At 48.6% G+C, this 24172-nt stretch overlaps 1 protein-coding gene across 2 annotated transcripts in view; it reads right to left on the minus strand.

The window, feature by feature from the left end:
• Positions 1-20612, minus strand: part of LOC146870991 (transcription factor Maf-like) — a 162526-nt gene extending 141914 nt beyond the window's left edge. Inside the window, exon 1 of one of the 2 annotated variants that reach the window (XM_085649450.1) lies at positions 20313-20612. The gene's annotated coding sequence lies outside the window, so the exon portion shown is untranslated. The remainder of the gene's footprint in view (positions 1-20312) is intronic. The other variant, XM_085649468.1, reaches the window with a different exon arrangement.
• Between the last annotated feature and the right edge of the window lie 3560 nt (positions 20613-24172).

The raw sequence follows: 24172 nt of genomic DNA on the forward strand, positions 1-24172 counted from the left end.
CACGCGCGCATTACCAAGCACCGGAAAAAAAAATGTAGGTTGCGAGACAATGGGAGGGGCGGGAGCATAGGCAACATGGGCAGCGGTTGGAGACAGGAGCGGATCACAAAGACGCGCAGATGCAACGAGATGCCGTAGGCAAGCAAGAAATGTATTCTTATTAAAGTTTTATGTTGACTTGGTGGGGGAGTTATTTCGGTGTAAACTTTGTGAGCTTTGTGTAAGGCGTTGGCAGGAAATGGGACCGCTTAAGCAGCGGCAAGAGGGCAGAGACTGGCACAAGTAACCGTGCGCTGAAAATAACATCACGCCAGCCCAGGAGCTCATACTTGACACAATCTCGCCCGAATATAAATGCAAAATAATAATGTCCCATCTTTCGGGAAAGCAAGCGGGAGTCGGAGTTTACTGGGAGGAGTTATTACTGGAGAGCTCGCAATGGGTGTGTGCGCGCGGTGGGAGGTGGAGCGCGACTCCGGAGTGGACGCAGACCCTGGAGGAGGCAGCGAGTGGGAGTCATACAAACAGGAAGAGGGATAAGGGAGGGGGTGGCAAATGGTGTGCACTTTCACGGCCGCTTTGATGTTCTCAGTGGCTGCGCGGCTCACTGAGAACATCAAAGTGGCCGCGAAAGTGATCACGCAGGCTGACAAATGGTGCGCGCGCCCGTAGCGCACATGCACTGTAGTTGGAGGCCTGAAAAGCCACTAGTCTGCACTTCTAAATCCCGCTTACTAAAACTCTCGCCAGAGCAGCGCTAAAGCGCTGGCGAGACCTAAAAAAGAGGCCTGATGACCCCTCAAATTCGGCCTTAGTTATAGGCCCAGCAGGAGTTTAAAATAAGAAAGCCCTGTCCCCGCCTGCACGTTGTTGCTTGTTGCAGATAGAAAGCAGACAACGTGCAGGCGCTGCTGTGAGAAAGTGCCATCTTTCTTGCATGGTATGCCCCCACTTTTTGCTGAATTGCTGAATGTACTTTGACTGAGTGTGCCCTGGGCTCCTGCCAATCAGGTGCCCAGGGCCTATGTTCCTTCCCTAAAAACTGTGCTGAAACCTAAAACCCAAATTGGCAAACCCTGGCCACATGTCGCCCCTGGTAAATGGTACACTAGGTACCCAGGGCCTTGTGACCAGGGAAGGCCTCTCAGGGCTGCAGCAATTATTGTGCCACCCTTAGAGGCCCTGTACCCTGACACAAACACACTGCCCTTGCAAGCTGAGTGTCTGGCTATAGGACAAAACAGAGAGTCGATATGGCACACATTCATGTGTGCCATGCCCACAACATACAATGCCCTGACATACATCAGCCACCCCTCTAGCTGGGTGCCCTATGCCAGTGGTGTGGGTACAGGAGCATGAGCCCCGTGCCCCTACAGTACCCAGGTCCATTACTGAGCACTGTAAGTGCAGTGCTGCCATTTAAGAGTATATGGTGCTGAGAGATCGTCAAATACGAACTCCACAGCACCATGATGGCAACACTGAAGACTGAGAAGTTTGGTATCAAACTTCTCAGCACATTAAACCCGCACTGATGCCAGTGCAGGCTTTAAGGTACAATGCACGACAGAGGGTATCTTAGAGATGCCCCCTGAACCTAACCTACAATCCACGTCTGGTCTGAGGGGTGGCCTAGGCTGCCACACAGCAGACATGTTGCTGGACCCCTGAGTAGAGAGCCATCCGCTCTCCTGGGCCTGCAACAATGTACATCCTGGGCAAGGTGCTAGGTCTCCTCCCCCAGGATGGGCAGGGGAAGCTTCAAAGGCATGCTGCCTTTGTGAGCTTCTCCAGGCCACTTGATGTACTCAGCAACTGGCCCCTACCGGTTCTAAATCCCCACTCTAGCGGGAAGACTGGCCGAAAACCCCAAGGAAGGACGGGGGTGTGCCAGCCTCTGCCAACCCCACCCCTCAGGTGGGGGAGGCGAGGTGAAGCACATCTCTGGGCTCTCGCCATCTTGAAGATGGTGAGCCCTGCTCAATGAGGACTAGGCCACTGCCCCCCTCCCACAGGAGAGTGGCAGGATAGGGGGTGTACCCTGCCCTTTACCTACCTGTAACGCCCCTAAATTTAGTATTTAGGGGCACCCTGAACCTTCCTTCCTTAGATTCCAGATTCCAAAGCAGCAAAGAAGATCGAGAAGAAAGAAGACCTGCCGTGCAGCTGCTAACAAGAGGAAGACACCAACTGCTTTGGCCCCAGCCCTACCGGCCTGTCTACCCTCTAACTTGCTCCTGCTAAATCCCAGCATCTCCCGTGGCCAGCAACTTCACAAACCCCAGAGGACCTGGCTACCTTGTGACTCTGGGCATCTGGGACTCCCACGAGCAGTGGCACTGCTCAAAGCAAGTAACTGACCCCTGGCACCAGCCAGGAACCGCGAACCCTGCGCACACTGCACTCGCCAAGCCTGGCCTGTGCTGGAGTGGACAAAGACCACGAGGACGTCCCCCCAGCGACTGTGACCCTGAATCCGGCACCCAAGGACCCACCTCGATGCTCCTGACGACGCCTGCAGCCTCAGAACCAGGGACCCCCCCAACCGCGCTCAACAGAGGGTAAGATTTCCCGACATTAAAAGGCACCCCTGCACCCGGCGCCCTGCGGCCCCCTGTGCCCAACTCCTGGGTACCTACCTATCCTCCAACTACCCAACTTACCTCTCGAAGTGGTGGTCGCACCTGAAGAATCTTCGTCCCCGAGCTTGCAGCCTTTGTTCATTCTTGAGCTTTTCCATTGCAATCCATTGAGCGCCCGACGGCTCAAAAGCACCCTGCACCCAGGCGCCCGAGTGGCCCTGGCAGTGCAACCTCTACTACTACCTACTTCCCCATTTGCCCTGAGCAAGTGACCAGGAGCCCAGCTTCCACAGCCGCGTGGCCTGCCAGTCAGCAGCCACCAACCAAGGGCCCCCTGCCTCCCATAGGATAACACCGGGCCTACCACACTCTGCACCCGGCTGCCTCTGTGCCGTTGAGGGTGTAACAACTGTACTTACCTGACCCTGGGAGACCCCTGGGTCTATGCCCAGCACCTTAACTCTGCCAGTTGAGTACTTACCCAAAATAACTCACTTTTCTTCCTTAGGGTAACATTGGCTGGTTTCACTAGAAAATTCTTCAAAGTGTGGAGTTTCTAAACTTTAAAATATTCACCTAAAATCAACTGAGTAACGAAATTGACAATACTCACCTCGTATTAGGAGAGTTCCCAGTGCTGGATCTTGGTGCCCAACACTGACCCTGAAAAGTAATTACAAGCATACTTACCGCTAACTCACTTTTCTCCCATAGGAAACCATTGACTGTTTTTCTGTGAAATTTCTTCTGTCGATTTTTGCAAACTACAAACATTATTTAAAAATCGTACCAACTGTGAAAACGTAATTACTTACCTGTGTTAGATAGATGTCCCAGTACTGAGCCTAGGAGCCCAGTACTGGATTACAAAAGTAACGAGAACATACTTTACATGCAACTTGAATTTCCTTCCATAGGATAACGTTGCCTGGTTTTTGCTGAAAATGTTTTTAAGTGTCGACTTTGCAAACTTCTAAATATTCGTTAAAAATCGCCTGTATAACCTAAACGCATTCTCTCAACTGCTTACAGGTGGCACACTAGTGCTGGAGCTAGAAAAAGTAACAATAACCCCACTTACCTGCTAAGTGAATTTCCTTCCATAGGATAACATTGGTGGTTTCATTAGAAAAAGTTTCTAAGTGTCAACTTTTAAAATACCAAAATATTGCTTAAAAATCACAACAGTAACTAAATTGTATTTACTCACCTGTTTCGAGGAACTGTCCCAGGACTGAATCTAGGATCCAGTCCTGGAGTTAGAAAAGTAATCCTAAAAGTAATCAATTGCATTTAACTTGAAATTCCCATTGAGCTCAATGTATTATTGTGTTTTTGAAATTGTGTTCCCTATTGCAACACACTGTAACTATTACATTCAAAAGTCAATTGCCTATTGCAAAGTATTTAACTAAAGCATCTCATTCTGAGAAAGTATATTTTGATACCTATTGTTGGTTCTAAAATAAAACAACCATATATTTTTATATACAAACCATTGGCCTAGAGTTCAGTTCTTGAGTGTGTGAGACCATTTGCTGACTGAGTGTGTACAACAAATGCTTTACACTGTCCTCTGATGCTGCCTTTCTGCTCGACCAAGCTACCACTTTAGAGAGTAAGTTTATATCTAACTTTAGTCTCTGCCAAACCTCTGGGGACTGTGGGCTCTGTACACACTGTACCTATTTGGGAACAGTATATACAGAGCCACTTTACTACAGCTGCTGAATGTGTCCCGGTGTTTGCAAATTACACCAGGACGAATTCAGCACATTTTTCAGTGGGGCCCAACTTTTTGACAGGGTGGACGTCGTCCACCCTGTGAAAATAGTGGGTGAACGCCGTCCACCTATGTGTACCCCCGACTCGTGCCCTGCCATTGGAGTTCCTTCTTGTCATCTATTAAAAAACATAAAGGGCACATTTTTCAAGAAATCATGCAGCGAAGCAAGCCACCTTACTGAGCTACATGATAGGGAAAAGGCAGGATTCACCATATTTAACATTACACAGCTAATTCCTGTCTTTCTTTTTCTTGCACTGGAGCACAATATGCTGCCTAGCAACAACTCAGGCACCGTTGCACCATAGTGCAAGTGTGGTTGGGACATAATCAAGATTTTTTTTGTGCAGGAAGGTTTCCCTTCCTGCACAAAAGCAATACTCTGAGGCATTAGAAAGAGGAAAAATCAAGGACAAATAAAGATATTTCTCCTCGTTTTGCCTCACCTGGGGAGACGTCGACTTTTGATGAATTCCCTGGTTTACCAGTGTTGGTAAACCTTGGAATGCACCAAAATCTAGGGGTTCATGCGTGGGAACACCCTCGCGATTTGAGCTGCATTGGATTCTCCAGATTTATCAAACCATGCAGGGCCACGTGAGGTGGCCCTGCGGGGCTTAATAACTCTTACTTTAGTGTTGCGTCACCCTTGTGTCCCCCCCTTTCATGGCGCAAGGACGACACACCACATTGATAAATATGCCCCTAAATATTTGCCTTTTTCATATGATTTGACGTCAAGTAAAGTTTGTTTCCTACCTTGCTTAATGGAATTACTGGTCCTTCCCCTCCACTCTTTACCAAGCAATAAAATATAATGCCAATCTCTAAGTGGAGATGTAGAGTTAAAGAAAAGGTGCAAGAGCTCTGGCTTGCCTCTTAGCACACACTGCGGCATATTCACAAGGAACTATCGCTGAGATAACGGCACTTTATCGCAGCCAAAGTTGCGATAAATGTATCGCCCCATTCACAAGTTGGTGTTAACAGCCCACAGCACCAGTTTAACTGCGATAGCAGCCGCAAAAAACATCGCCACAGATGACACCCGAAACTATCGCTAATGAGATGCAGAGTAGGCATTCCCGTGCCCAAAGCCGCGACAACACCACTCCGCAACATTCTCAATGACCAGACAGAACTGCGATAAGAACACAAAACAGGCGATAAGGCGTGTTAGCTGCAGGAAAATACCACCTGCTCTGACCTGGTGCTACGTGGGACCACAGCCTGCACCACGAAAGGGAGCCCAGCCCAGAGCCACACATGAAGAACCACAGATGCCCCTGAGTAACTGCCCATGCAGCACGGACACCCAAGATGGCCACAACACCCACCGACACCACACCCAGGCCCGCAACCCTCCCCTGGGCCCCCCGGACAAATAAACTGCACACCAACACCGCAAATCCCTAAAAAAATAAAACTTTGTCGCACAAGCAGAAATACCAACACACATGCGTGCCCAGAAAATGGAGAATCAGTCATACAGCAATGCAATCACCAACAAAAAACACCATTCAAACCAAAACCCAAACAGCATTCGGATGAGTCCTAGCAGGTCTGCACTGGACAATCTGTAGGACACAGCCTGGAAGACAAATTCCAAGAGAAGGAGGAGTGCCATGCGCACAACAAAGGAAAGAGAGGAAGAGAGGGAGGGAGAGAGCGAGGAAGAGAGACAGAGTCAGACTGCACAAGCAGCGCAAGCCCTCCCGGGCTCCTGGCCCTACATGCCAACATTTGTGTGTGTATCGCTATCGGGACACCATGAGCCCAAGGCCTTGCCCCAATCTCTGCGCCAAAGCCACATCACATTCCGATAACGCAAGTAGTAGTCAGACACACATCAGGGATGAAAGGTCCTTTGTACCAATGCAGAAGGCGGGAGGACACCTGCACCTCCGACCTTGGTCCTGAACGTGGCTGGAACAACCTGAGAGAGATGCCATGGCAGACGTGGAGGACTCCCATACCATGCATTGCGCAAATGAACAATCCAACTTATCCACACCCCACACACAAAAGGCCCTGCCTGAGGTACTCCCGCATGGGAATGCCCTTGACACTCACGGAAACATCAACCCAGTCTACCCAACGTGGCACACACAATCTAATCATAACCCAGAGCTGTGGCATATCCTCCACACTACTGCCGCAGTCCAGAAGAGTACCGGTTCCACGAGATGCAACAACGTAATTTCAGGCCATCCCGGGCACATGCACAACTCTTGTCATGTGGAACAGTACCGTGCACGTATGCTGCATTCACTGGGAGCACTGCCACTGGCAGTGCTGCGGATCAGCTACCGGCTGAGCTTCCGCCTGGTTTATGTCACCTGCGTCCAGCACATTCGAGTGTCCCATGGATGTCTGCCTATCCAACACAACTGTAGATGAATTGGACTATGACTTGTGTCTGCGCCCCCTGTTGGATCACGAACAGGAGTGTAACCGAGACAGCCGTGCATGGGATGCATTGACATACTGCGTATGTATTGGCAGTTGTGCATGAGAGATTGCACAATTCCTCGTGTGCAGTGACCACATCGAGGTGCTCCCCTATTGGGCTGTATTGTGGATTGGGGAAACGGCGTGGGCTGAGCACATCTGCCCGGACCAGTTAATGGATTGGCTCACCCTGGTGTTCCTCAAACACGACAAGACCGAGGTAATCCTATTCGGGAAGGCCGAAAAGTTCTGGACCTGTGACTGGTGGCCTCCAGAGCTGGGTACCTGCCCTACGCCCAAGCTCGCAGTCCGTAACCTGGGTATTACAATTGATAATTCTTTATCTCTGAAGACCCACGTAAATCAAGTGCTGGGGACCTGCTTCGGCATCATGCGTCTGCTACGCAGGATTTTCAAATGGCTACCCATAGAAGCCAGGAAACCGCTGGTCCAGGGTCTAATCATCAGTCGATTAGATTATGGCAATGCTTTATTTACAGCACTTAACCAGGATCAACTCTGCAAACTACAGATTCTCCAGAACACGGCCGCGAGGCTTGTTCTGGACCTCCCTCCACGTACTCCCTCTGCCCCCATTTTGAATACCCTACACTGTTTGTCAATTCGCCAAAGAGGGCGCTTTAAAATCCTATGCCTTACGCATAAGCTAATGCAAGGCACCGGCCCTCTATATTTGGCGAAAAAACTTCAAAGGTACGTCCCAGGACGCTCGCTGTGGTCCAGCGCTAGACCTCTACTTGTCCAACCCCGTGTCCAGACTGCCCGCAATGGAGGTTGCTCTTTTTCATACCAGGCTTCCACGCTATGGAATAGACTTCCTTTGGATTTACTTTCCATAACCGACCATCCACTTTTTCGTAGAAAGCTGAAAACCTGGCTCTTTTCTCAAAAAGCTTAGGCACATCAATATCCCGTTACTGCCCAGTTTCTTTGTCTTGGTTGCTAGCGCCCTGCGACCTTTGGTGATTTGTGCGCTATACAAAAATCTTTGACATTGACATTGACTATTGGAGCACATTGCACATGAAGCTGCTCTGGCATTCATGGACGAGTAATTACGTCCCTGCAGCCTCATCGGATTGACACCCACAGCACAGGTCCCAACAACTTGTTGCATCATGAGGAATGCTCATGTATCCCATCACAACAGAGGACATGTCTGCCATCGTCAGGACTCTGGATGCATGTGCGTGGAACTACGCATGTGTACACACACCTGTGCAAGGTGATGCCAGTCCATGCTCGGAGGAACACAGCGTTGTTTTGCAACGTTACCAATTTGGACACACTGCTGGGGTGAGTGAACACACATGGCAATGTAGGACGATATGTGAACCAGTCGAACCCTTCCACCTGATCACTGTCAGCAGAGCAGACAATCTGCGCACTCCGGTGGCAAAGCACTATGCTGATCACATGGACAGTGAGTCGAGCCCCCTCACACAGGGCACTGGGCAGACGCCAGACAACACATGACTCGCCCAGAATGTCAAGGTGTGCTGAGACCGTTGTCCATTTTTGTCTCACCATTTCCTGAACCTCGACATGTTCCCATGCTGCGTGTAAGCGCCTTAAGCCTGTCCCTGCCTGTTGTGGCCATTGCCTCGTCCGTACTGACACGCACATGCCAATAAAGTCTATGCCAATCCACTGGTGTCTAACTGTGATGAGTGTTGAATCGAATGTCCACTCATGTGCCACAATGTGCATCGTCCCTACACAGGGAGGAACTGACTGACGCATGTACAAGGGGGTGGCTCCTTTTTGCAATCTCCACCTCTGTGGGCCAGACATTGTAATGGGATAGTTGCTGGCCGACCTGTGCACTTACGTGACTTCTGAAATGAGAGTATGGCGTCCAAAATCAGATCATGTGTAGCTATGTCATGAATTGTAAAAGAACGTGACCACACAGATGTGTGCGTGTAGGTATGCGACGTGAGGTCCGGTTGTCACATGTGTTGTAGGACACTACCTCTGGCCGGCTACCGATTGTGCATTCCTACACACAGCCCTATTCAATACATGTACGTGTGCCTACGTTGGGGGGTTGTGAAACTGTAGTTAATGTGCAATGGGGACACAGCTAGTACTCACCTCCACAGTCATCCAATTGGCCATGTGTCTCAGGGATACACATACGCATAGATGTCAGTTACCAGGGTGTACCTACATGTGCATCATTGTCCCTACGTCCCGCCATACCTCTATATGTAAGTGAACATAGTCATGACACATATGTGTGATTTAAAATTTTTATTCACATTCTGGTGATTGACGGAGCTGGAGCTGTACATGGCCATCCTAGCCCACATTACATGGAAGCTCAGCGGTGGGCCAAACAGAGTCCTTTGGGGAATGAAAAGTGTTTTGGACGAGGGGGAGTGCAGTCCGCAGCAGGCTTGCTGTGTGATTGACCAGCAGTGAGGATATGGCAGTCCGTGTTGGGCTCCGGGTGAATGTCGCAGAGTGTTCCATGGGTCAGTGGGAGGTGTTGTTCCAGGGCATGATGCATAGGTCAGAGCCAGGCAGGGACAAGCCACATGGTGGTGATGGATGCTACTGCCTCCTTCCTCACACAGTAATTTCCATCCCCATCTTACTCCCCTGATACGGGTTCTGTGTCCGGTGTGTCTGGTGTGTGTGGTGGGGTAATGGCTGCTTCACTGTGTACCACTGACACATCAGACTGCGAAGGTGATGGGGCTGCATCACCGTTTGCCACTGACACATCAGGGGTCGGAGCTGTGTGTGTCGATGTTCCCGCTGCAGCCATCTGTGACAGGCTCAGTGGCATCAATGGCAAGATGATGTACTGCCTGGTGTTGAAGTTCCCAGCTACTGCTTGCTGGTGTCCAGATGTGGCAGCCAGACATCCAGCCTGCATCTGCTCCATGGTCTCCATTGCCCTCCACAGCAGTGCCAACTCTGTGCTTTCATCGCTGGTGCCTGTCTGACCAGACAGTTCTTGTATCTGATTAATGGCCCCAGCGAGGTCAGCCAAGGTCTGTGGTGGAGCATGGTGCATGCAGGGGGTATCCGATAGGGACTGTACGTGGTCCATGATGGGACTCAGACACCCACGTATGGCATCAAGTTTGGCTGCCACGAGCTCGAATCCCACCCGCAGCTGATCAGCCAACTTCACCTGGCATGCTAACACACACTGTTGTAATTCCGTGTCTTGGTCGGGGGGGGGGGTCCTGGGAGACTGCCTTGGTGGTGTGTGTTTCCTGCTGTGTGATCTGTACACGTGGTGGGGTCACCACGAGGCAGCTGGCCTGCCCTGCTCCTGGGGATGGGGTGCGGAGGCTGTCCATCATCCGTTGGAGGGTGTCCTGACATATGTGCGGGTTGTCCTATTCATCATGACTGATGGGAAGTGTGGTGTGCTCTGCACCAGGTGTTCTTTGTCCCTCTAAAATGTAAAGGGGTGATGCAGGTTAACAGTGTTGCACATGTATGTTGAAGGATTGAAGATGTTTACATTCAGACTGCATGCCAATGTACATTGTGACTGTTTTGGTGGAGCTGGATATTTGATGAGAGACAGTGTGTTTACCGACTACATGATGGATGTGTGGTAGTACCCGTACATTGTCATCACACAGTGTCAGGCAATGCATGATGTGAGTGGACAGTTGATACGCATGAGCGGAACATTTTGTGAGCTCTGTCCTCTGGTGTTCCGCATTGTACCACGTTGCCATAATTGCTGGTGTACTGTGATTGCTATGTGTGTGTGCTGCATTGTGGGGAAGTTGCCCATAAAGCTCTGATTTTGTGTACCCTTCTCCCTTTGAGGCGGGGTGCCTTTGAATTGTGTGCTTTTCAAGGGCTGTATTGTTTTTGACTTGGGTCATATGTGCTCCCGTACAGATTTTGTGGCTGGTGCATTGTTTGTGTGCTGCGTGTGTTGTGCGACATGGATTGTGGGTGCACATGGATATGTCAGCGTGTGACCTGCTCCTTTACGGATGTGATCCGCACTGTGGCACATCCATGACAATTCGTGGGCCATGGCATGTATTGTGACTGCAGCCATGCTATCTGGCATGCATTTTCACTTGCATAGTCAGTGTGGCTCATAGAGACGCTGCTTTCCTGGATTCAGCACATGTGCATCGGTAGGTTGTGATATGGGTGTTGGGGAGGGGGGGCCCTTTGTGCACATAGTGGACGGGGGCCTACTTGGTATTTCTATGTGTGCTGCAGTGTGCCAAGGCTGTCAGGGACATGTTCCACGATCATTGTGGGTGTGCAGTGTGCGCCACATATTTTTGCATGTGTGCAATTGTGCCCATCTCCCCCATTTCCCCAGTCCCTGGTCGTTACTCACCCTGTTGCTGTTGGGTCAGGTCGTATCGGGCTGTGTCCAGGACCACAACTCCTGCCACCGTCTCCACACTGCTGACTGTGGCCACCATTTCCTCCAGCTCATCCAGCTCCTCTTGTATCGCAGGACTCCCACCTCCAGTCGCCGTTGCTGCATTCCTGTTGGCTGCAAGTTTCTCCTTTGTTTGGCTGTGCACTTCATGCCAGTGCCTCTTGACTTCCTGCATTGACCTCCAGGACACTCCGATTGCGTTGACTTTTGTGACGATGGAGTGCCATATTTCCGTTTGTGTTGCCAGTGCCGCAGGGGAGGTGCCAAACAGTTGTTGATAGTTTTCTATCACCTCCGTGACGATGATCCGCTCTTCCTGCAGACTGAACCCTGTCTTCCTCTTCCTCTTCTCCTTGCCCTTCCCCGACCCCGGGGTTCCGTGCTGGTCCTCCGTTGGGCTTGGTGAGTTCGGCATGTCCTCTGCACTCGGTCCGGGTGCATCCATGGTGCTACGCAGTTTGAATTGGTTTTGTTGGGTTTTTGTTTCTTTTATGGTGCATTTTCCCGCCAGTTGCATGGGATCTGCAGGCCTGTGGCTGGTTTTCGCCCATTTTTTTGCTTGGCCTCATCACATGATTTTTTGCGTTCGCGTTTTGCATTTTTGCGGCATGGCGTTGGATTTTGCGTGGCCATTTGACGCGTTATCTGGTGGTTATCGCATGCTAGCGCCGTGTTGTGAATACTTGGTTGGCACGGCGTAATTTTCCCGCGTTGGGGTGCGATGGTGAAAGTTGCATTAGGCTACTCTTGCGGTAGTTATCACACGTTCTTGCGAATATACCCCACTGTGCGCACTGAAATTGCTAGCTATTGAGAAACTTTCTTAAGAATATCAAAGACAGTATATGTATGTGACCTTCTACTGATACACTAAGAAATACACATAAGAAACCTTATAATCAAAGGGTAGGTGGTGCCACTATGATGCCTCGCCTAACGGGGCAATCCTTAGGATTTTTTGTTAAGTATTCTCACCTACTCGAGTTTCCGCTAGACGCAGGCTTCATCATCGAGTCCTCACACAGAACACTGTGGGGCTTATTTATGAGAGCCCGGCATCACTTTTGCACCATGTAAAGTGGTACATGCCTGACGCAGGGCTCTCAATCCGATTTAAGATGCCGTGCCAAGCCACCCTGCATGGCTCTGAGTGGCCTCATAAATCATGAGTAAGGTGATGCAGTGCAAATCATTGCATCACCTTACTCTGCGCCTGGGAGCCGTTATGGTGGGTTTTCCCACGCAACATCCATAGAATTTGACACTGCCCCAGATTTAAACCGGGGGAAGCGCCAAATCCTTATGCCTCCCAAGGCGAGGCGTAACAAGGAGAAATATGTTTATTTCTCCTTGTTTGTTCTTCTTTCCATGTGTGCTGCAGTAATCTTTCTATGTGTGCTGCATTCTGCAGCACACATAGAAAGAAGAAAACGCCTCTAAGGATTGTTTTTGTGCGGGAAGGTGCCCCATCCTGCACAAAACAATCGTACATGCAACAAAGGCATCCTTGCACTATGGTACAATGATGCCCACAATAGTGCTAGGCTGCCAAGACTGCACCAGTGCATGGACAAAGGACAGGAATGCACTATATTGCATAAATACGGTGCATTACTGCCCTTTCACTTTGGTATAGGGCACCACATCAAGCTGCCTGGCTGTGCTGCCCAATGCCAGAATCCCATAAATGAGAACCCTAATGTGTCTGGGTGGGCTCAATTTCTCAGTCGGGGAGCACTTCTAAGGGGAATTTCCAGTGGGATCTGTGTTGAGATAATAAAATTACCTCTAGTAACAAGAAAACGATTTTAATTAAGTCTCAACTGGTACTGAGGAAAGGTTAAAAACAGGTGGGATGTCAATGGAGACTGATTAGGGAACCCCCAACAGCATCTGTAATAGTGGTCTACATGTTACGTTGTGTTACACTGTGTTATCCACTGTCTTAAGTAAGTGAGAAAACGCTTAATTAAAATATTTTCTTTAATCCTAAGTGTTCCCCCTTTTAGGAGAAGAATCATGGTGGCACCACTTCCACTTTGATTACTTTGTTTACGTTTGGAAGTTGAGTGATCCGACTCCCAACACCTCTAACTCCCCTTTCTCTTGATTATATTAGTACATGAAAAACCTTACCAGACCACCAGCTGAGAAGGCATAGACCATCAGCCATCTCAAGAGATCAGGAAGACATCAGGACACCAAGAGTGCACCAGGTAACAAAGAGGAGTTCAATAATACCAGGTGGACATAATGAGCTTAGGAAGATATCCAGCTGAGCAGAGATTGAAGTGGGAAGGGTAGTGTCAAACAGGCAGGTCCAGAATGCACAACTAATGCAAGATTCAATACAGCCCGCAATCTTGCCGTGCAGCCAAGGTAGGTTAGTAGTCTCTTTTGGTGACAGAGTCTCTTTTGCTGACAGAACCAGCAATGACCATGATGTAATTATCAGTTAAAGCAAAAGTACCTAATGGTGGTCGTCATATTGGATGAGGCAAATCACCAACATCTTGGAATGATGTAGCTTGCTGGACCTAAACACCAATATCATACTGTATGTGGCTGTTACCCTGAGCCTAGAAACAATTCTAGCATGTTCACCACCACCTCAGCAACCACCAGCTCCTCAATGCCATGCAGTCTGGATTCAGGCCCAACCACATTACAAAAACAGTACTCATTGCTGCCACAAACGAAATCTGAATGATTATTGACCGAGAAGACATGCCAGCCTCATTCTCCTTGGCCTTGCTGCCGCATTTGGCACGGTCTCACACCTCATCCCTATCTAGTGCCTGCATGAGAGTGGCATCCAAGGACCCGCTCTGCACTGAATCTGCTCTTTCTTAACAGCTAACACATCGGTTCTCAGCCTGACACCTTACTCCTCAGAAGCCCACAAACTCATCTGCGAAGTCCCTCAAGGTTCATCGTTCATCCCCACCTTTTTCATCCCATACATGATCTTTCTGGCCAATGTCATTCATGCACATATCAACATCCTCTCCTACACAGACGACATGCAACTCATACGCTTCCTCTCGGACAAGACCCCCAACACAAGAAACAAGTTCACTGCCTGCATGACCGAAGTCGGTAACTGGATGAAAGCCATCTGTCTTAAGCTCAACATGGACAAGATAGAAGTAGTGATCTTCAGTAAGAACACCTCACCATGGAACTCATACCAGGAACCTCAGAATAATCATTGACATCAAACTGGACATGACTGCACAAGTCAACACCGTCACTGCATCCTGCTTCCACACCCTGAAAATGCTGAGGAAGATCTTCAAATAGCTCCCAAGCAACACAAGACAAACTGTCACTCACACCCTAGTCACCAGCAAGTTGGACTATCTGAACACCCTCTACACTGGGATCACCAAGCAACTCACTAGAAGGCTATAGACCATCCAGAAATTGGCAGCCAGACTCATCCTCAACCACCCACACAGAACTCGCCTTACACCAGACCTCAGGGAACTACAATGGATTCCAATATACAAACACGTTCAATTCAAATTCCTCACACACATTCAAGGCACTCCACAACTTAGGCCCCACCTAATTGAACAGTTGCATCTCCTTCCACCAACCATCCGCACACCTCCTCTCCGCAGCACTTCTAATGGCCAACATCCCATGCATACACAGAACCAGATCAGGAGGACTGGTGTTCTCTTACATTGCTAATAAAGCATGGACACTCTCCCTCTCCACATTAGAGCCTCCTCTCTTCTTGAATCCCGAAACAAGCTGAAGACTTGGCTTTTCAATTAACCAGCCTATCATAGGTAAGGCTGAGCACACACACCTACTTAGCGTCAGGATAACCTTGTGGGTGATAGTGCGCTTTACAAAGTCACATAACGGACGAGGGCTGGTTTGCTGCTGTGCTGCAATAACTATCGTCATTCATCCTATAAGCAACAGCAGAAGCACAGAAAGCTGACCAAATCCACAGACCCCTTGCCAAAGAGCAAAAGAGACTGTGAACCAGAGCAGTTTGGGCTCAGTCTCCACAGCTTCCTTCCATCTAACATCTACCCAACACGTATCCAAAAATGCAGTACTAAGGGCAATAATACTGGAGGCCACAGCAGTCACTCAACTATTACTCAAACAATACTCTGAAGCCTGGTCCTCTCCTTTGCCTACATAACCAATGTTGAATGTGGTAAAAGGACCCTCAGAAGTGCCTTTAAGTTGTAAAAAGGTTGCTCTAATCGGACGCAGGATAGGACTTGCATGTAACAACCTCAGCCGCTATCACCATACACACTTAGTAAAAGTCCTCAAACTAATACATATGTTTTGCTACACCCTGCACAGGGCTAATGAGATCAAAATATCTCAGAATGGAAAACCCAGTGAAGTAACCAGGAAGTGGACTATGATCACACATATTATCACAAAGGGACCTGCAGAGCGGCTACAAGCTGCCAGCTTACTGAAACCCATAAACTGCATGCTGCTCTCTCACACTCCTTCACCCATAACACTGCTAAGTGCTGCGTCCTATAACACTATGACCACACCTCTGTGGTCATCATGCATTAAATGGAAACACATTCCACACTGGATCAAAAGAAAAACAACACACTTCCAGCCACACACCCTGCATTGATTTAGCATGCTATCCTTGAAGGAACACGCCTCAGTGTCACACATCGGGTTAGTAAAAGCTGCATATATGCTTTCACACAATACAATCTTAGAAGTACTTAAGGGAGAGATTTCAATCCCCTGTGTGAATGTTTATGTTGTACGACTATCCGGATGGTCAAGATAATGGTTATCCCATTCATTCATACAACTTTTCTTTCCTGTAGCTAGCAAGGCGGTCCTTGCCAGACCCTCTAAATTAGGGATTGTTAAAAAACTCGAACATGAAAGCCAAATGGTCCCTTGGTCATGTAAGCCAGAGGGGCCCAATATACTGAATGTTTATTGAGTGTTGGTTAATGCTATAGCTAGCCAAGTCTATGTCCACCAGGCTAGCTACAGCACTTGCTGGGTGACTTAGTGGACTAATGGGTCCACTGTAGAGGCCTGTGTTTGACCTCATGGTCACAGGTTCAAATCCCAGCAGGTCTACTCAGTCTTTCGTCTTTCTGAGGTTGATAAAATGAGTATCATTGAGTTGGGTAACATTAAACAGTGCCATGATGCCCATGGGTTAACATGTGCTTTACAAATACATGTTATGAGAGGTGGACAAGTCAGCAAATTCATACAGCGCTTCAAAGTTGATCCTGAGGTCTGGCTTGACTGTAAGGGGCCTATTTACAAGGAAGTGGCAAAGCGCAGCATTAGCCTCCTTGGCTTAATGCCACCATCCGCCACTTCTGAAATGCAGGGCTGCACTGTATTTACAAGAATACGGTGCAGCCTTGCATTTCCCCCTGCCATGGAGCTAATTTAGCTGTCTAGTGCCAACACAGCTGGGTGCCTGCGTTGAGGGGAATGATTGTTTATGTGCAGGGAGGTGTCCCTTCCTGCATATAAACAATGAAATGGAGTTTTGAAACTTTGATGCGTGTTGCTTAATGCAATACACATAGAAGTTGCAAAACGTCATATATTATTTTTTTCAATCAATGGTGTTTTGCTGTTTATATGCGTGCTGCACAATGTAGCACACATGGAAACAGCAAAAACGAGGAGAAATTAAACGTTTCTCCTTGTTGTGCCAGGGAAAGACCAGATTTTCCCAGGTCTTATTTTTGGCGCTGCACCATATTTACGCCTCCCTTGTAAATATGAGGCAGCGTCCAAATCAATGGGTGTTGTAGTGGAACATCATCAAAAACGAATGACATAGTGCACTCCTTGTTTCTCCAATTTTATCCTTTTCGCTTTAATTTCGACCTGTTTGCGTGCAAAGCCCGGTATCGTGAACTGCCCAAATCACGTGCCAACAAAATCACTTGAGTCAATGGGGCGTGTTAACGTCCCAGTCCGGACGCACAGCATTGCTTTGTACATAACAATAATGCCAGAGTAATTTCATTTCATCGAATTTTATTCCAAGTTAATCCACTGTATACGCTTATAATTCTTGTTAATCCGTCACATGAAGACATATGGATACATTTTTCCTTTTAACGCTGTAGGTGTGCATGTAGCCTTGTCCTAAAGCACGGAATGTAGCATAAGTGTTCCTCATAAGATAATCGTTATCACCCAATGCATTTCGAGCCCCTCTCGGCTCTTCGTCAGGGGTTTATCTACAAATTTAAAACATATCAGTTAGACTATACCTTGTCAGTTAACAAACCAACTGTGATTGATATATACATACAACTTTCATTCTTCCCGCCTTAAACTTATTGGCCACTGAATTCAATTATACAGTGAATAAATACTGATTACATTTTTTTCAACTCTCTCATTTAAATCTCTCGACTTAAACGCCCATTACTCTGACCTCAAACACAAGCTCGTACCTTAAGAAAAGCGTTCTAGTTCCTGCTCTCCATCCTCTCGAAAACCATACTTCGTTCATCACTGCCTCACTTCATCTTAAACACCTGTGTGGTAATCCCACCCCCTTCTTTTATAACAAAATTCCAATTACTTCCCACCAATATACCAAACTACAGGTCCCAGAATGCTTTGCGAAAGCCGTTTAACTGATCTCATGCGAATGTTTTACCGTCTGTTGTTCAAACTACGTGTTACACATTCCTCCAAATGATGAACCCCTTCTCAGTCATTTAAACAATTAAACATTGAATCCCCCACCCACCCATGAATGTCATGTAAAAGTTGATATCACAGTATGTAAATTAATTTTTGGTGAAATTGCTTTCTTTGCTGATTTGTACTACGCAACCTCAGCAAAGAAAGCAATTTCACCAAAAATTAATTTTTTAAAACATTCGCATGAGATCAGTTAAACGGCTTTTGCAAAGCATTCTGGGACCTGTCGTTTGGTATATTGGTGGGAAGTAATTGGAATTTTGTTTTAAAAAAAGGGGGTGGGATTACCACACAGGTGTTTAGATGAAGTGAGGCAGTGATGAACGAAGTATGGTTTTCGAGAGGATGGAGAGCAGGAACTAGAACGCTTTTCTTAAGGTACGAGCTTGTGTTTGAGGTCAGAGTAATGGGCGTTTAAGTCGAGAGATTTAAATGAGAGAGTTGAAAAAAATGTAATCAGTATTTATTCACTGTATAATTGAATTCAGTGGCCAATAAGTTTAAGGCGGGAAGAATGAAAGTTGTATGTATATATCAATCACAGTTGGTTTGTTAACTGACAAGGTATAGTCTAACTGATATGTTTTAAATTTGTAGATATCCCCTGACGAAGAGCCGAGAGGGGCTCGAAATGCATTGGGTGATAACGATTATCTTATGAGGAACACTTATGCTACATTCCGTGCTTTAGGACAAGGCTACATGCATACCTACAGCGTTAAAAGGAAAAATGTATCCATATGTCTTCATGTGACGGATTAACAAGAATTATAAGCGTATACAGTGGATTAACTTGGAATAAAATTTGATTAAATGAAATTACTCTGGCATTATTGTTATGTACAAAGCAATGCTGTGCGTCCGGACTGGGACGTTAACACGCCCCAATGACTCAAGTGATTTTGTTGTAGTGGAACGCCCATCACAACACCCATTGCCCACCCCTTTCACGCAAATTATAGCTTGAAAGAGTGCCTTATTCACAAGGTGGCGCCACCACAACTTCGAGAAAAGTGACATTGTGGTGGCGATAGGGGCTTGCAAATATGCCCCTAAGAGCCGAAGCCCGAATCGAGTCATTACATTCTGCAACAAATGTCATGTAAAAATATGATTCTTTGCAGTAAAATTGTTTGTTCCTTCGACCTTTCTGCCTCAGTTTAGTACATTAGATTATATATTTGCGTTGTTTTTGTCTTTTTAAGTGGCTAGTGTGCTTGGCCCGGCTCTCTGGTACCATGAGGCCATAAACCTAGCCAGAGACAAACATCGAGCCTGAGCCGAAACAGGCCTACCCACCACTTGCACAGCTGGCCTATAGACATCAGAGGTCTTTACAACAGGACTAGACTACATTGCACGTTTTTTCATCACAGGGAGATTAAACTTATTGTCCAGTCACCGGATGTTGAGCTGAGGTTGGGATTCGAATCTTTTCCCACGTGTTCCAAAAGCAGCAGCTCGATGCACTACAGATGTACTACAGGGGATAATAGAGACCCCTGCGGCGCACGGGGGCTTCTAGCCATTCAGGGAGCCCCCTATTCTTGAGCCTCCCCCTTTAAGCCCAAAGTCTGTAAATGTTTGAGAGGTATTGAATACTCGTGGGCCCCATATCACATTCTGCACGGGCGGCCCTCAACATTCTGCATGACGCCACTGGGCACTAGCCCACGTGGCCTCCCCAGCCCTACCCCAGTCTTTCACTGCAAGGTCACCTGTTACTGTCTGTGCTCCATCTCATACTTCTCGGGTTTGTCGCCGAGAGAGACAAGAGGTTATGTCTGTAGTGACTGCATCTAGTTCTCGGTCGAGATCCTGAGATCAGGGCTGAGGGCCTCTCCACGTGTGTCTGGACAGACAGAGCGACGATCAACATCTTCTAAGCTGTCTCCTGCCTTTTCCTTCTCTCTCTTGCACTGCCTCTGTTCACTAGTTGAGTGGGGTTTCTGGGAAGAGTTGGGGTGGGGGGAGACATTGTTTTCTATCGGGAATGTCCAAAAAGGTCCAGGATGGCTACATACACGCCTGATTTAGATTTTAACCACCAACTATATCACTTAGTTCTATTGTGTTTATTTGAATTGGCTATCCTAAAACTCTCGTATGGATCTGGCCGTCCTGAACCTAAGCTGGTCTTGACATTGCTATTATATATATACCCTCCGATTTGTCTTTTCTGTATTTTCTGTTGGAACACAGAGTGACCGTAAGTGAGGGTGGCTTCTACAGAGCCTGCAGCGAAAAGCGAACATGTGTTTTAACAATGAAGCTCTGCTCCCTCCTGTGTGAGGTGCGAATTCTATAGGGAGCTGGGACTCCAGAACTAAGGGGCGACTACGATGTTTGGATCCCTCTTCGCATGCCTTACCTCTGCCCTCAGGAGCGTAGCTGGCATTAGTGCGGCAGGCGCAGCGTCACCGGGGCCCAGGGGCGAGAGCGTCAGACATAACTCGTGGGTGCTGCGTCAGCGAGCATTTCCCCTCTTGCTAGGCTGCTCTTCGTACTGAACCCCATGTGCTCCTGCCCTTTGGGAAGCCCAACTCCTTCCTCTGGCTTGAGGCCCAGACAGCAGAAGACGTCGGGCCTCGTGCCCTCTTCCACCCCTCCCTCTTCAGGCTTATCGTGATTCGCTGCCCGAGGTGTTTTTGAGCTCCGGCAGTTGAACTTCAGTCTCTTCCTCGCCTTCATGACGCTAAAGATCTGTCTGCGTGAGAGAGTCCAAGAAGGGCTGAGAACAACAGCAGGAAGCGATAACAGAGCTGCTCCCCTCCCCCGCCATCACTGCAGCTGCAGCCCACTCCATGACTTTCACCACCTCTGCGACTCCCTTTCACTACTTCCCCTCCACCCCTCCCTCTTTACTATCAGTCCATGCGTTGTCACTGAACTATGCTGTATCACTCCTCTCCCTCCATCACCCCTCTCACTCCATCACCCATCTCCCGCCATTACCCCTCTCCTTCCATCACCCCTCTCCTTTCATCACCCACCCCTCTCCTTCCATCACCCCTCTCCCACCATCACCCCTCTCCCTCCATCTCCCCTCTCCCGCCATCACCCGTCTCACTCCATCACCCATCTCCCGCCATTACCCCTCTCCTTCCATCACCCCTCTCCTTTCATCACCCACCCCTCTCCTTCCATCACCCCTCTCCCACCATCACCCCTCTCCCTCCATCTCCCCTCTCCCGCCATCACCCGTCTCACTCCATCACCCCTCTCACCCCATCACCCCTCCCCCTCTATCACCTGTCCTTCCATCACCCCTCTCCCTCCATCACTCCTCTCACTCCATTACTCCTCTCACTACATCACCCGTCCTTCCATCATCCCTATCACTCCATCAACCCTCTTCCCCATCACCCCTCCCTCCATCACCCTCTCACTCCATCACTCTTCTGACTCCATCTGTCCTTCCGTCACCCCTCACTCTATCACCCCTCTCCCTTCTCTCCTTCCATCACCCCTCTCACTCCATCACCCCTTCCCCTTCATCACCCCTCTCCCTCGATCACCCCTCTTACTCCATCACTCTTCTCCCTCCCTCACCCCTATCCTTTCATCATTCCTCACTCCATCACCCGTACTTCCATCACCCCTCTCACTCTATCAATCCTCTCCCTCCATCACCCCTCTCACTCATCACCCCTCTCACTCCATCACCCCTCACTCCACCTCTCTCCCACTATCACCCTTCTCACTCCATCTCCCGTCTCCCTCCATCGCCTCTCTTTGTCCCTCATCCTCTTTCTCCGTCACACCTCTCCTGCCGTTACTCCTGTTGCTTTCACCGTCTCTGGTATAGCATACCTCATCCGCCGTCTACAGGGCCGGCTTTAGGGCTGGTGGTGCCTGGTGCAACAATCACTTTTGGCTCCCCCACATCCCATGACCGCCTCCTCAGATTCTCTCCCTACCACATGTAAAAGTGCCCTTCAGCTCTCCTATCATAAGATATTGCTAAACACAGCGCCCCTCTGAAGTAACAGTTCCCCCTCCACAGGTCAGCCCAGTGCGGCCGCACCAGTCGCACTGCCCTAAAGCCGGCCCTGGCCGTCTATGTCATACCACTCTCGCCGTCTCTAATATACATTACCTCTCCACCACCTCTGATATATCATATCTCTCCACCATCTCTAATATATCGTACCTCTCTTGTCTGTCATAATTCTCTCCCCGTTTCTGCTATACCATACCTCGCCATGTTTGTCATACCTCTCTTGCCATCCCTGATACGCCATAACCCTCTCGCCGTCTCTAATATAATCATACCTCTTTCGCCGTCTGTGATACAGCATACCTCTCCACCGTCTCTGATATATCAAACCTCTCTCGCCATCTATGTCATACCTCTCTACCTGTCTCTGATATAGCATATCTCTCCATCGTCTCTGATATTTCCTACCTCTCTTGCCATCTCTGATATATCAAATCTCTCCCCTGTCTTTGATATATCATACCCTTTTTGCCATGGCCGGCTTTAGGGCAGTGCGACCTGTGTGGCCACACTTGGCGCTCACTTGGAGGCGGGGCACGAACCTCAGTGGGGGCTCTGTGTTTAGCAATTACTTAAGATTTAAAAGCACCTGCTGCAGACTTCTTTCTGGGTCCAGCTTCCAGGCAGCAATAAAAATGTCAAAATAACTTTTGTGATTATTGTTCCTGCTAGAGAGAGAGATCAGAGTTTTGTTGAGTGGCAGTTCTGACTCGCCGTAACGTAGCGCAGTGGGTTAATATGCCTGCTGCAAAGAACAGTTCTGTATTTATGTGGATAGCTGAGTGGATTAGTAAAGCCAGCCTTTACCAGTCCTTTAAAACAAATGAAATGTATGTGAGAGAGGGACTATGGAGAGATGACGGGCACTTTTGCCGGGTGGTAATGAGGGAATCCGAGGAGTAGGTCATGGAGGATGGTGGGGGTTGGCACCAAAAAAGATTGCTGCACTGGGCTCCACCAGTGCTAAAGACAGCCCTGCCACTCCCCTTTTCTGATATATCATACCTATCCACTGTCTCTGTTATATCATACTCTCTCGCCGTCTCTACTATGTCAAACCTCTCCACAGTTTGATATATCATACTTTCGCCATCTGTTATTTCATACCTCTCCAACGTCTGATATATCATCCATCTCCACTTTCTCTGATATATCATACTCTTTTGCTGTCTCTGGTATATGATACCTCTCCCCGTCTCTGATATATCATACCCCTCTCGCTGTCTCTGATAAATCATACCTCTCTTGCCATCTCTGCTGTCACACTCTCCTGCCATCTCGGCGAAGACAGGACTTCCTGTCACTGTCGGCGGCATTACCCTTCTCCATCCATTACCCCGCTTGTTCCATCACCCATAACTTTCACCATGTCTGCTATCACCTCTCTATACCACTATCAAATCTGTGGCTCTCGCTGTCCCTGCTCTCACACCTTTCCCTCCATCCCCTCTAACTTTTATGGCATTCACCTCTGCTATGTCAGACAGTTTGCTTCACTGTCTTTGCTACATCACCAGTGGCGTCTCCTCCGCTAAGGTGAAGGAGTGCCGCCCCACTGCTTTTAGGGAAAATAAAATTATAATAACTCTTGTTACTGTCATTTTACTTTCTCCTTCTTCTGCCTGCTTTGAGTTAGAAAGCGGGGCAGGGATGGAGTGGTAGCACACTCCTAAAGTGCGCAGAGACTGCTTGGCCAGCGCACTTGGGCCGCCCCAAAAAGTCTCACGGACTTCGCATGTTCTCCATGCAGGCTGTACTACAGCCTACACGGACAACATGCCCAGGCCCCCAGTTAGCGTCTGAGAGCCGAAACACAGTGCTCACACCAATCACAACACTGCTAAGGCAGCGTTGTGATTGGATGACTGGCAGCCTGGGTGTGCTTCCGTAAGGCCAAGCAAGGGAGGACTACGAGGGCGAGGAAGCGTCGAGAAGGTACGTTTTTATTGTATTTTGTTTATTCCCACTTCCCCCACTTCCTCCACCCCGCCCCCACCCTCCTACCTCCTGCATCCTCCCTTACCGCCCTCGCCCCCTTTTCTCCGATCTGTGCCTGCCACGACTGTACATAACACCGCTTATTTTCACCATCTCTGCTGTATCACTTCTTAGTGACCACACCGTCATCCGCTCCACTCAACACGCATGCACAGACGTCACCAAAGGATTACACTGACACTTTCATTGTGGGTGAAGAACTGCTGCAGGTTTATTTCATACAACATAAGTAT

Source organism: Triturus cristatus, chromosome 1_1 (assembly GCF_964204655.1).
Source record: "Triturus cristatus chromosome 1_1, aTriCri1.1, whole genome shotgun sequence".
In the NCBI taxonomy this organism is placed as follows: Eukaryota; Metazoa; Chordata; class Amphibia; order Caudata; family Salamandridae; genus Triturus; species Triturus cristatus.